The sequence below is a fragment of the Lepisosteus platostomus genome, chromosome 17 (assembly GCF_059453375.1).
Source record: "Lepisosteus platostomus isolate fLepPlt1 chromosome 17, fLepPlt1.hap1, whole genome shotgun sequence".
Lineage (NCBI taxonomy): Eukaryota > Metazoa > Chordata > Actinopteri > Semionotiformes > Lepisosteidae > Lepisosteus > Lepisosteus platostomus.
Window position 1 is genome coordinate 5,826,987 of NC_142627.1, and position 11,449 is coordinate 5,838,435.

At 44.6% G+C, this 11,449-nt stretch overlaps 1 long non-coding RNA gene across 3 annotated transcripts; it reads right to left on the reverse strand.

Annotated features, from left to right (window-relative positions):
• Positions 1-8,354: 8,354 nt before the first annotated feature.
• Positions 8,355-10,949, reverse strand: LOC148645980 (uncharacterized). Of its 3 annotated transcripts, XR_015928007.1 has the most exons (4): positions 10,913-10,949; positions 10,726-10,791; positions 9,429-9,949; positions 8,355-9,178 (listed from the first exon to the last, which is right to left on the reverse strand). It is a non-coding gene; the product is annotated as an uncharacterized LOC148645980 (long non-coding RNA). The 3 variants fall into 3 exon arrangements; XR_015928006.1 differs by lacking the exon at positions 10,913-10,949 and having other exon boundaries at positions 10,726-10,880; XR_015928005.1 differs by lacking the exons at positions 10,726-10,791; positions 10,913-10,949 and having other exon boundaries at positions 9,429-10,685.
• Positions 10,950-11,449: the final 500 nt, after the last annotated feature.

Sequence of the window (11,449 nt, forward strand, 5' to 3'; positions counted from 1 at the left end):
ACTGGGAACAGTGCGTCATCGGGGGAACGTGCTACAGGCACCGGGGGGCGTCATGCTCATGAGTTTAGTGTTGCAAAATAGCAATGAGAATGTAGGGGAAATCTACAAATGAGACGAGTCCATCTATCCCATGTTGTTTGCCTGTTCACTTGTGACTAATTCATCTGAGTATCCCCTCCAGCTGCTTCCTGAAAGATCTGAAGGAATCAGTTCTAGCAGCTGGGCAGCTCGTTCCACTCACCTACAACCCTTCGTGCACCGAAGTGCTTTTTATTCAAATTCTTCATTCCCCTTTGTGCACCCTGGTCCTTGTTTAATTGCTGATCCGGAAGTATTCCGTCCCATTTTGGCATTTTTCCTTTTGGCCCGAGTAGTTTTATCATGTGTTCCTATTTGCCCCCCTTGGTTTAAGACTGGAGTGAAGAGAAGAGACTGTGTTCTTGAAACCTGTCTATGTGAGAGTGGGGGGAATTCTGAAAACAGCTGAACGTGTTGGGAAAATGCGCACTGAACGATGCTGTACTAGTTAAAAACCACTAGGTGGCAGTAGAGCACGTGTAAACACCACTAGGTGGCACTATAGCATTTGTAATGAAGGGCATCTGTGTTTTCTGCTTCTTGCTTTTTCCTTCCGGGTCAACACTTGTTAACTCTAGATAAGAACTCTTCGCACATCCTTTCTAAAAAGAAACTCTCAGCACCACTCTGTCACACTCACTAGACCCTTACATCATCATCATAATAACAAATTTGTTTTATATGGCACCTTTTTATATAGCACAAGTCAGAAAATGGAGTAGACACGGACACTAAGTGAAACCTAGATTGGAGTCTAGATTTCAATGCAGTCAGGGAAGCTGTTTCCTGATATCCTTGGGAATATAATTCCAGAACTTTTGGGGGCACAGCAAGGGGGCACCATTACCCCCAAGAGAACAATAAATATCGAAAAATAAAAAAAAAAACAGAAAGCTCAACTGAACCAGTGAGAAGAGCTGCAGCAGAAATGCCCCACCGTTCCCCCACCACTGGAAGACATCTTAGAGCCGCGCACTGTGATTGAGAAGACAGCCTGACGGCTTTGCCTCTTTCGTGCGATCTACAGTTGCAGTCCTGGAGAGACACAGTCCAGCGGCCGATCAGCAGCTGGCTTCTCGAATCCACTCCACCGTACTGCTTCACTGCAGTCAGCATGTCGACCGATCGGCAGTGTTATATCAGATATCGTTTAAAGAGACGAGGAGCAGGTTGTTGCTGACATTTCCTACAGCGTGAATTAGAAAAGGCACAGGCCATGCATTTTTGTATTTAACCCTTTACTTAATCGCGTAACTCGGTGACGATCTAATTCGCATGTGCAGTGATGCCCTGGAGTTCCATTTATAGAGCAGGGCCTTTTATGGAGGTGATTCTGAGTGGAGTTTCTTACTCAAGTGTAGGACAGCAGTTTATCACCTGGGATTTGAGTCCACAATTTCTTGGCCTGGATTCCAGAACACTAAACACCACTGCTGTTGCTTAAAAGCCATGGGAATGTAGCCTTTGGCCACCTGCACAGCTACCTTCTACATCTTTAGCCACACGACACACAAGTGGGATCTTCATTTCTGTACAAAAGCTGTTCATCTGCCTATGGCCCATGACAGCACTTCATACTGATCATACATTGCTTGTACTGAAATACATTCATGGATGGACATCATGACCTGAGTGCACATATTCTAACAGGCGTGGTGTCACGGGAGTCTGACCCGGCTGTTGCGTTGTTAAAGCCCCTATGCGAGAAGGATAATCTGGAAGTGACTGGAGTTGGGCATCAGGGAAGAGACAGCAGGATCAGGGCGGGTAGAAACACAGTGGTGATCTGGTGCATGGGGGGAGCGCAGGCGAACCAGTCCAACAGGAAGTCCAGTGGGGGGAATCAGGGCGCAGTCCAAGGTCCAGGGAGATCCATCCGAGACGAGCACAGGGAAAAGGGAACTAGGAATATGGATAGTTAAAAGCATGACGAGACAAGGCGCTCCGAGCCCCGGACTCAGTAGGTCAGGACGTCTGGGAATAAGGCCCTGCCCTTGGACTGCTCTTGAGCCCAGTGGATTGGCGGGCCTTCAGACGTCCGTCTTCCAAAGCTGAGCCCAGAACTACGGAGACGCCGGGCTTGAATAGGGAAAAGGGGATAAGACACAGCTGGGAGAAATAAAACTGGAAACACAACGAAAAAGGTAGGAGCGCCCTCTAGAGGAGGGGTGAGGACGGTGACACATGGTAGAAGTGAAAAAGAGCTCAGATGGAACAAAAAAAGTTGTAAAAATCTAGTACTTTTGGGCAAATGCAACTGTCACACCTATAATGACAGAACAAACACTTGGTCGCTAGGCCCTTCAGGTGCTGAGCCAGTATCAGTCTTCACGGTGGTGTCCGAGGTCTGGGTCCTGCTTTAACTAGATCAGATAATTCCTTGTGGTGGTATGAACAAGGAGAGTTAAATGGTATTAAGTTCTTAGCATTTCCACCACACGTAATGTCATTTAACTCTCCTTGTTCATTCCACCAAAACGAATTATCTGATCTAGTTAAAGCAGGACCCAGACCTCGGACACCACCGAGAAAACTGATACTGGCTCAGCACCTGAAGGGCCTAGCGACCAAGTGTTTGTTCTGTCATTATGGGTGTGACGATTGCGTTTTTCTGCGCTAGAACAGAATGTCGTGTACAGGCTGGTTCAGGCCGGCGCTGTGCGCTGGAGAGCTGCCTGCGTCTCGTGTACGTCACACTCTGCTGTCTCTCCTGCGGGCCCTAGTTACACATGTACAGCACACTTTCTGCTCAGAAGCCCTTCCTGCTAAGACAAGATACCCTCACTTCCTTTGGAATAAGGAAGAAGGTGTGGCCGAACCAGAAGGGATCATGAGTGGTGGTGCCCATGAGAACTCCTCAGCTGGGAATTAGAAAGATTATATTGCCACTCATGTCTTCACTGTGGTGTCATTAATTAATTTGGTTGATATGGTTATACAAGGTTACAAACATAATATATGATGCCTTACGTACTGCATACAAAATAATATTCTAAAACAAGATAAATCTACTAAGTTGCATAATACCACATGGAGACAGTTAATTATACATTTTTTCTCAAGAAAAAAAAATTACATAGAAATTCATAGTGTGTTATGACTAAAGGGCTTTAGTTTTCATGTGGGCAGACTGCCCGTTTCTTTCATTCACTGTGTGGGCTGCTTGCACACTGCTTGCCCACAGGGAAAACAAGGGGCTTAGTGTCAGAACGATGTTAATAATATAAACACGCTGCCACACAGCTTATCAAGATTATGAAAAATTAACGACAAAATGCCTGTTACTAGGGCATCTCGGTTGCGGGAAGCTACTTCTCACAAACACATTCAAATGCTCATAAAGGGGAAAGAGTTGTGTCTCCTTCAGCAGTGTGTCATTTTCGAGGGACAACCCCTTCTGTCAAAATTTACGGGGCATATTCGGGCAGAAAAAGAACTGCCTAAAACCGACGAATCCTAATTGATATAAGTTTTTTTTTTTTACCAAGCTTCAGATTTACTGGAGCTGTCCAGCAGGTAACTTTCCTAGAATGAGTCAGTGCAAGGTTTAGATTGCTGAGAAGGCAACACGTTCGAATACCAGCATGCAAATGACGTGTGTTTTCTCTTCCTTGAGTTTCGTGTCAGGTCTCCATGTGACCGGCTTTCAGTTTTGCTCTTTCAAAATGTCGTTTCTGATAAGGATCTCTAAGGACTGGAGCGTAGCTATTGCTGTAACATTTCCTTTTGTCTTTTATGAACTATTTTGAGAGATGACTTTAAAAATAATCCCAAGGCAATTTCTGTAGACTTTTCAGCAGGGTTTTTTCTCTCTCTTCTTTAATGGCACAGTCCAGTGAATTCTAGAACTGTGGTGGTTTCCAGGGGCTCAGTTCTAGAACTCATTTGGAATATTAGGACATTTCCCTGCGTCTGGGCAAGATCTCGTAACTGGAAGTAGATCTTTTCTCATGTTAACAAGAGGAACGGCCAGAAGGAAGTACCTGAGTGTCATTTAAGGAGAAGAATGTCTCCCATAAGTGGATTTTTGTAAGACAGGGATTGTAGAAATTCCAGTGCCAGTAAAGAAAGGACCAGGGTATTATTCTTACTCGTTTAGATGAATCCCATCATTTCATCATGTTTATTTTTGTGGAGAGAGTGGGAGTGTGGGCTGAGAACATGCCTGCAGTCTGCTTAGAAGTATTTCTGGGAAAAATAAACCATCCTGGGCCCTGTTTCAGAACTACCAGAGGCCGTAAAGGATTGAATATCATGGGGTATATTCAAATTCCGTTCCATCCATGGTGTACTGTGTGTTTCACTTGATATATACATACAGTAATCTGCAGTATAGATGGGTGGCATTGTGCAGTCTCTCTGCTGTTGTACATCAAAGATCCTCGGCCTATTCTGTTCTTGGGAAACCAGTTGGTTTATAGCTTAACACTGCATCCATCGTGTACAGAGGAAAACTCTGTGTAAAAGTATAGGTAAACAGGATCATTTATCTCTGATTGGAAAAAAGATTAGCTGCATTTCCCCCTCATGAGACGTGTTTTATGGTTTGGGTCATGACATTTTCCTGCCTGTTTCCTTATAAGTTACATATATCTGCTTGAGCATCGACACAATGTTAATGAATCAGCTTTCATTTCCAGAAAAATATCCATGGTGTAGGACTGTCCAGCACTGCACCTTGCTATAAACCATTATTACTCCCTGCTACCTGATTCTGATTTAATGCAGTTATTGTGTAAGTATGTCTCTGGTTCCGGAACTACAGTAGTGTATACTGTGGCCAAATACTACAGTCCAAAGGGCGTCTGTTTCTGTTCTACTGCAGCTCTAAATGACTTAATTAAATCAATAATTAAGATATGACCTCAGAAAAGCCATTAAAATAGCTAAATACAACTATAGAGTTAAATTAGAGTCATATGATCACGGCTGTAATACCCGTGGGGTACTCACCATTACAGACTATAAAGGTCAACCCAGCCACATTACACAACAGTCTGCCTTTCTTCCTGATGAGCTAAATTCATTCTATGCTCGGTCTGAGGTCAATAACACAGAACCAGTAAATATAACAGAACATAATACCTTGTATACAACCTGGACACATAGTCATTCTATTCATATTGAGTTTTATTTTTTTCTTATTTTATTCAATCCTTATTGTGTTGTTTTATTATGTAAGTTTATATCGTAACCTTTATATTCTATTTCCTCTGCTGAGCTTGCAGAAAAAAACCTTCCATTGCCAGCAATGACTGCTGTACGCTGTTTTGATGTACATTTGATAAATAAACTTTGAACTTTAATGGGCTCAGTTGCTGCGGCTGGTTGTTAAAATACCTGTAACATCTGAAATGAAGTTTTAAAAAGAAGTTTCAAGAATAAGAATTAGACCTTTGCATATAATACAGGATCCACTTCCCACTCTATCCTCTTCTGAAGTCTAGTACCAAGCTAGCGGACACCATTACACACCACAGCCCCACTACTTGACCGTTCGGAGCACTGAGAGATCACTGCACTACTGAATTTAGAGGGAACTTTAGGAAGGCCTGTGCAAGCTGGGGTGACCACTCCTACTCTTACGAATGGTGCAGTGGGGTCTTCGGGGACCCCAATCACCTTTCTGGGGGACTGGTTTGGAAATTCTAATCCAGAGAGAACAGCGCCGCCTACTGAGCTTGGGGCGGAGCAGTGGCTCTGTGGCTCAGGATCTGCGCCTGTGGCTGGAAGGTTGCTGGTTAAAATCCCGCAGCCGGCAGAGGAATCCTCCTCCGTGGGGCCCCTGAGCAAGGCCCTTCACCCCAGCTGCTCCAGGGGTGCTGTACAATGGCTGACGCTGTGCTCTGACCCCAGGCTTCTCTCCCTGTCTGTGTGTCTCATGGAGAGCAAGCTGGGGTATGCGAAAAGACGAATTCCTAATGCAAGAAATTGTATAGGACTAATAAAGTCATGTTATGTTATGATACACCAGCACCACTTAGGGAAGGAGGAACCAGGTTAAAGAAAGGGTCCACATGCCATTCTTCAAAGAGAAGTGTTCACTGGAAGTGATCAGGGCCTCTATTCTCACCATGCAATCTAAAGCTTACTGTTGAAGAGAGAGGAGCGAGACATGGAGAGTGGAGTGGAGTAAAGGCCTTGCAGAAAGTTAAGAAATAGTCGTTCGTGGCATGGGCTTGCTCAGTTTCGTCTGGTGATATTCTTCCCAGGCCTCTTCCTCCTCTGCCTCTCCCAGAGCAGGTGGCTGGCTTAGCTGGGCGTTCATCCCCGTAGAAGTAGTTTCACCATCATTGCCAGTGTTAGGATTGGAGGCTAGCAGCCGGGATATCCCCAAAGGTGAGGCAGACCGGAGACAGCAGTGAAGAAATGTCTTCCTTTATATCCTGATTCTCGGTGTGCACAACAGGAGCTCCACAAACGCCAGTAATCTCAGGGAATAGGAGCAAGCACGAGCACATTTAATACACTTTCAGGTGGGTGTGGCTGGGTAATTAGTCCCCACTTCTACCTTTCTAATCGTAATTAGCTAATAAGTTGCACAGAGCAATCAATAATTATCATTTAGCCATCCCACCTACCCTACCAGATATACCACCCCATAATACTTCCCCTCTAGCCTTCTCTTCTTCATCACAGGAACTTATGACCAAATAAGGACGTTTCTATGGCACCCTCCCCGGCACTCAAGGACAGTGACTTTGGTGTCCTCTGCTTGACCTGGAGTGGGTGGGACACCTCCTAGATGTTTTTAACAAAACCAGTCTCTACCAGCCCTTATCTATGTGCTGGGGTGCACTACCAAATTCCCTCGGTCAAGTCTGAGATATGTCTTTCGTGACGATTTGAGTAACATCTTCCCAGACGATCTGGTGAGGAATGTGGGCTGTCAGCTTCATATATCTTATAGAGTAATACATACATAAGAACATCATAGTTAGCAATAACAAGATAATCAAACAGATCAAACTGCTAATCAACAGTAATCAATCGGCAAATCAACGTCAGTGGTGATATCAATACCGATGACTGGACTATAAGTGCTATACGATTAATTCAGTCCCTTCCCCAGATCAAACTGAACGCAGGCTCAATTCACTATTCACTATTCACTATTCACTATTCACTATTAGTGAATTAAATGGATTCAAGTCAGGAATGGCCAACCATAGACTCTGAATATTGCAGGGTGCTGAATTTCACATTTTCAAACAACCTGTGGATGGAATAAAACACCTGACCTGGGAGGTCAAAACTGACTGGTTCCAGCCAGCAGGCCCACATTTTTCCTTACATGAAAACGAGATAAACCTGCACTTGCCCGAAAGCTCAATATTTTCGACGAAAAGACTGGAATTGACATCAGAGAGAATGCAAGAAAAGTAAAGTAAAGCTGTGGTCTGATGGGCATCCACAGATACTACATTAGAATGGAGCCAGATCTGAAACCTTTCTAAGTATGCAAAGCTGAGTCACACACACTGCTTGGGGTGCACGTGGATAAATCCCACATCACTTGGGGGCACGCTCCGAGAGGGGAGAAGTCAAATATCAGGAGAGAAATGCGAACAGTGCATCTGAAAGAGATGTTCACCTGTATCTTCCAGTGAAAATATCACGGGAATGTTTTAGGCACTTACTTAAGGTACTAATGAGCGTAACTTCCTGTTCAAAGTGGATTTGACAGTATTCTGACATTCTGGCTTTCCAGCACAGAGGGTTACAGAGGAAGCCGCTGGTATCCGAGAGAGATGAGTTTTGTGCAGTGCAGCGTGTGGAGTATCAGTATCCGACACGGTGTGCCGAGTGATGGTCCTCGCGCAGTAAGAGAGAAATGCCTTTCTTCAAGACTTGATCCAACGAGGTGTCTGCGTCTGGGGTTTTCTCACAAGCAGCGGAGTACCTGAACAGGCCGGGCTCTGGAATACACTCCCCTGCACTGAAGGAAAGCAGAAATCTCGAGAGACTTGTGTGTTGGAACTGAAATGAAAGTTTCAACGCTTCTGTGACCCGTGGAAAGACAAACTCCACACAGGCGAGTTAAAACCTCTCTTGCTCTGCGTGAAGATGTGCAATCACAATTACCTTGTACACAGATTTCTGCCGTAGGAAGAGCCAGCTACCAGAAATGATGACAGAGAGGGAAATGCTAACGAGTATCATAAAACGGTTATTCTAGAGCAGAAGTCTACAGTCTGCATAACACACCAGGATACACTTGTGCAACTTCCTGTTTTCATAACAGCTGTAGATTTTTAGTGCCGTCATTGAAAGAATTGTGGGAGTACATCATTATTTAACACAATTATTTAATTGCAATGACACATTAATTACACAATTCACACATCGAGTGCTCGATTTCTGCAACTCTTTTTGCTGTGTGGAAACACTTTTCTCAGTAAGCTGCAATGTGTCCAAACCTCTGCAGTTCTTCTAGCTCACACCAGACCCTGGCAACAGTTCACTCCTGCACTCAAATCTCTACTTTGGCTGTCTGTAAAGTCGCATCACAGGAGTGCTATTTAACACTTAATAAAACTACAAATGAGTGTCGCTTTTTGTTCAAAGTGGATTTGACAGTAGTCTGACATTCTCGCATTCCAGCACTCAGGGTTACAACTAAACACACGTCTCTGAACTCACTGTCCGTCAGTCACTGTACCCAGGGCTAAATATCAGATTGTTGTTGGCCAGGCATTTTTCTGTTGCTGTTCCATTGTTATGGATCGCCCATACAGTTTATCCTGTATGTGCTTTCATTTTTTTTTTTACTCTTTATTATTTTTGTCGCTTTTTCTTCTTTATCACTATGTAAAGGCACTTTATAAATCACCAATTAACAGAACAGAACAGAAAACGCCCTGCCCCCACCTGTGGGAGGAGTTTAGGAGACATTTTCCAGTCCACTGTGGGACCAGGGAGGCCTACAGATGCCATTGCTGAGCTCACATGGCCAGAGGTCAAATATCTTTGATCTTAGCATCACTGATGCCTCTATTTCAGGCAGGGTCGCTGTCAATAAAACCACACACCTGCCATGTGTGTGGCTCACTGCAGGCTTCTTTTGCAGTGTTTGTTGCTTTAGTGAATTCAAACGCACCTACAAAGAGGAAAACATGTCTTGGTTACTGTGAGCAGTCCTACTTACAAAAACAAAAGAGAATTGCAGTACTTTTTAAACATGGCAAAATATCAGTAGGAATCAACTGTGCCCCATCGTCTATGAAAGTTAAGAAAATAATTATGGGATTACATTTGGACCTACTGTATATAGAAATTTTTTCATTTACATTCTAACTCAACATTAATGCCTTTTGTGGTTTATGTAGTTCAGATCTTCCTATAAATACCTGAGGGGGTGTGACTGCAATTAGCAATTATCTACGATATTGTGCAGATGATCCAAAATCGTAGCCAAACTCTCTCGCCTGTGTCTGTTTGGTTAATGTCGATCTGTAGCCGGTGCCTTTTCCCTGGCAGAGAATTATGCAAATCTGCCGGCGTTTCACCTGTCAGCACAGGGCTCTTTCCTGTCACTGCAGCGCTGTGAGGAAGAGTGGACGTATCAAGGCGAATCCAGAAAGAACCACTTATCGGCGCAAAATGTGGGTGACGTCATGAGAAACTCCCAGACCCCATTCAAGCCTTTTTGATTTTAGTTGTTTGTGTTGTTGTTGAAACCCAGGACAGAACTGGAGATGAATTTTCCAGGGCGAGGGGCGGGGTGCAAGAAAGTTGGCGTTTGCACCTTCCTCTCTAAGGTCAAGCCGGCGGTTGAAGCGTTCAATTTGCTCCAGACTGCCGGCTGCGCCGCCCGGCTCACATTTCCTCCGTCGGGAAGAGCTCCCGCCTCGACTGCAGGTGACGGTTACTGTCGACAGAGACGGAAGCCCCAGGAAGCTCTTTGTTGTTTTTTTTTCGACAAGCCTAAATCAGCAGCCGCCCCCAGGAGCACAGCTCCTCCTCCTCCGCAGAGCTCAAATGTCACAGTTCCCACCACCACAAATACCCCCACCCTCGGGTGGCAGAGCCTGACTGTTAGTCTGAGAAAGACTTTCCTTTCTGCGACGTGATTCAACTCTTTCGGATGGGGAGGGGGGTTGCCTGTTTTCAAATGATTTTAGTAAAATTTCAAAAATCGTGGGCTGGCTCTCGCTATGACATGGAGAAAGAAATCTTTTTAAAAAAGCAGAAAATGTCAGAGGGGCCCCAGCCAGCATGCTTTTCTCAAAAGTGAAATCTGAACTCCTGGACGTTTTGGTCTTCTGTTCTCAAAGTTAGTGCCCCTTTATCCACCCCCAGCCAGCCTCTTGTAATTGTCTTGAGAGATGAGTGATGCCTCTATTACTGCTGTGCATGCTTAGCCTTAACACAAACCCTTTGCCTGACAATTAATCCTGGTCTTTCTTACTGAAGATCAGCATATCAAATTGTGCTGACAGGTCAGATGAGCCTGAAATGTTGCCTGTCTGACGCTGAAGGGGAACTATCCTGAAACCCATTTGCATATATTGGGTCACTCTGTGAGTATCTGTGCCGGGCCCTGCAGAATACACAAGACCAGGCTACTGGACAGTGTTGTGTTTGTGCCTGCTCTGTTTTATTCTAGGTGTTGTGTTCCACGCATCTAGCCACAGAGCTACTTACCAGATGTCTTCGTATGCAACGTTTTCCAAACATCCAGCGATCGAGAGTTATGGTTGGAATTTCCACCTGAGAAGTAAAAATATTTATGTACTCTCAAGACAAAATGTAATGACTGCCAACTTAGCATGCTATTTGACCTGCTGAGCAGAATTCAGCTTTGTCTCTTCTCCAGATGGTGCACACTTACAGAGCTGCTGTTTCATAGCCTGGTTCTCATTTAGCAGAGACAGAACCTCTGCAGCTCTTCAGTTTAGCCCTGAGTGTCACATGATGAGGGGGGTGATTATCTCTCGCCTGACAGATTAAAGTCTATCCAGTGCTTATCAAAAATGAGTTTTCATTCCTCTAGTTTCAATATTATTTCTTACAGATTGATTACTCAGGATTGAACTTGTAGCACACTATAATTCCACTGATATACTGGCACACTTTTAATCTCTCAATATTTTCTTTCTGCTCGAAATACCAAACACGGGTTGCCCTAAGATCTGCAGACCACACTTTAAGCTACTGAAGTCAGGAGCAAGTGGGCAGCACTGGCTATTTAATAGATCACACTAAGACGTTCCGGGAGCGTTGTCACAAAAGATCCAGTTCCCCTCGAGTGATCCTGGTACACTCTGCGAAGGGATTGCAAGTCCTCACTTGGTGTAGAATGAAAAAGAAAAACGAAGAGCAAACCTATGGACAGGAAGACACTGTAAGGAAACGGAGGGGCAGTTTA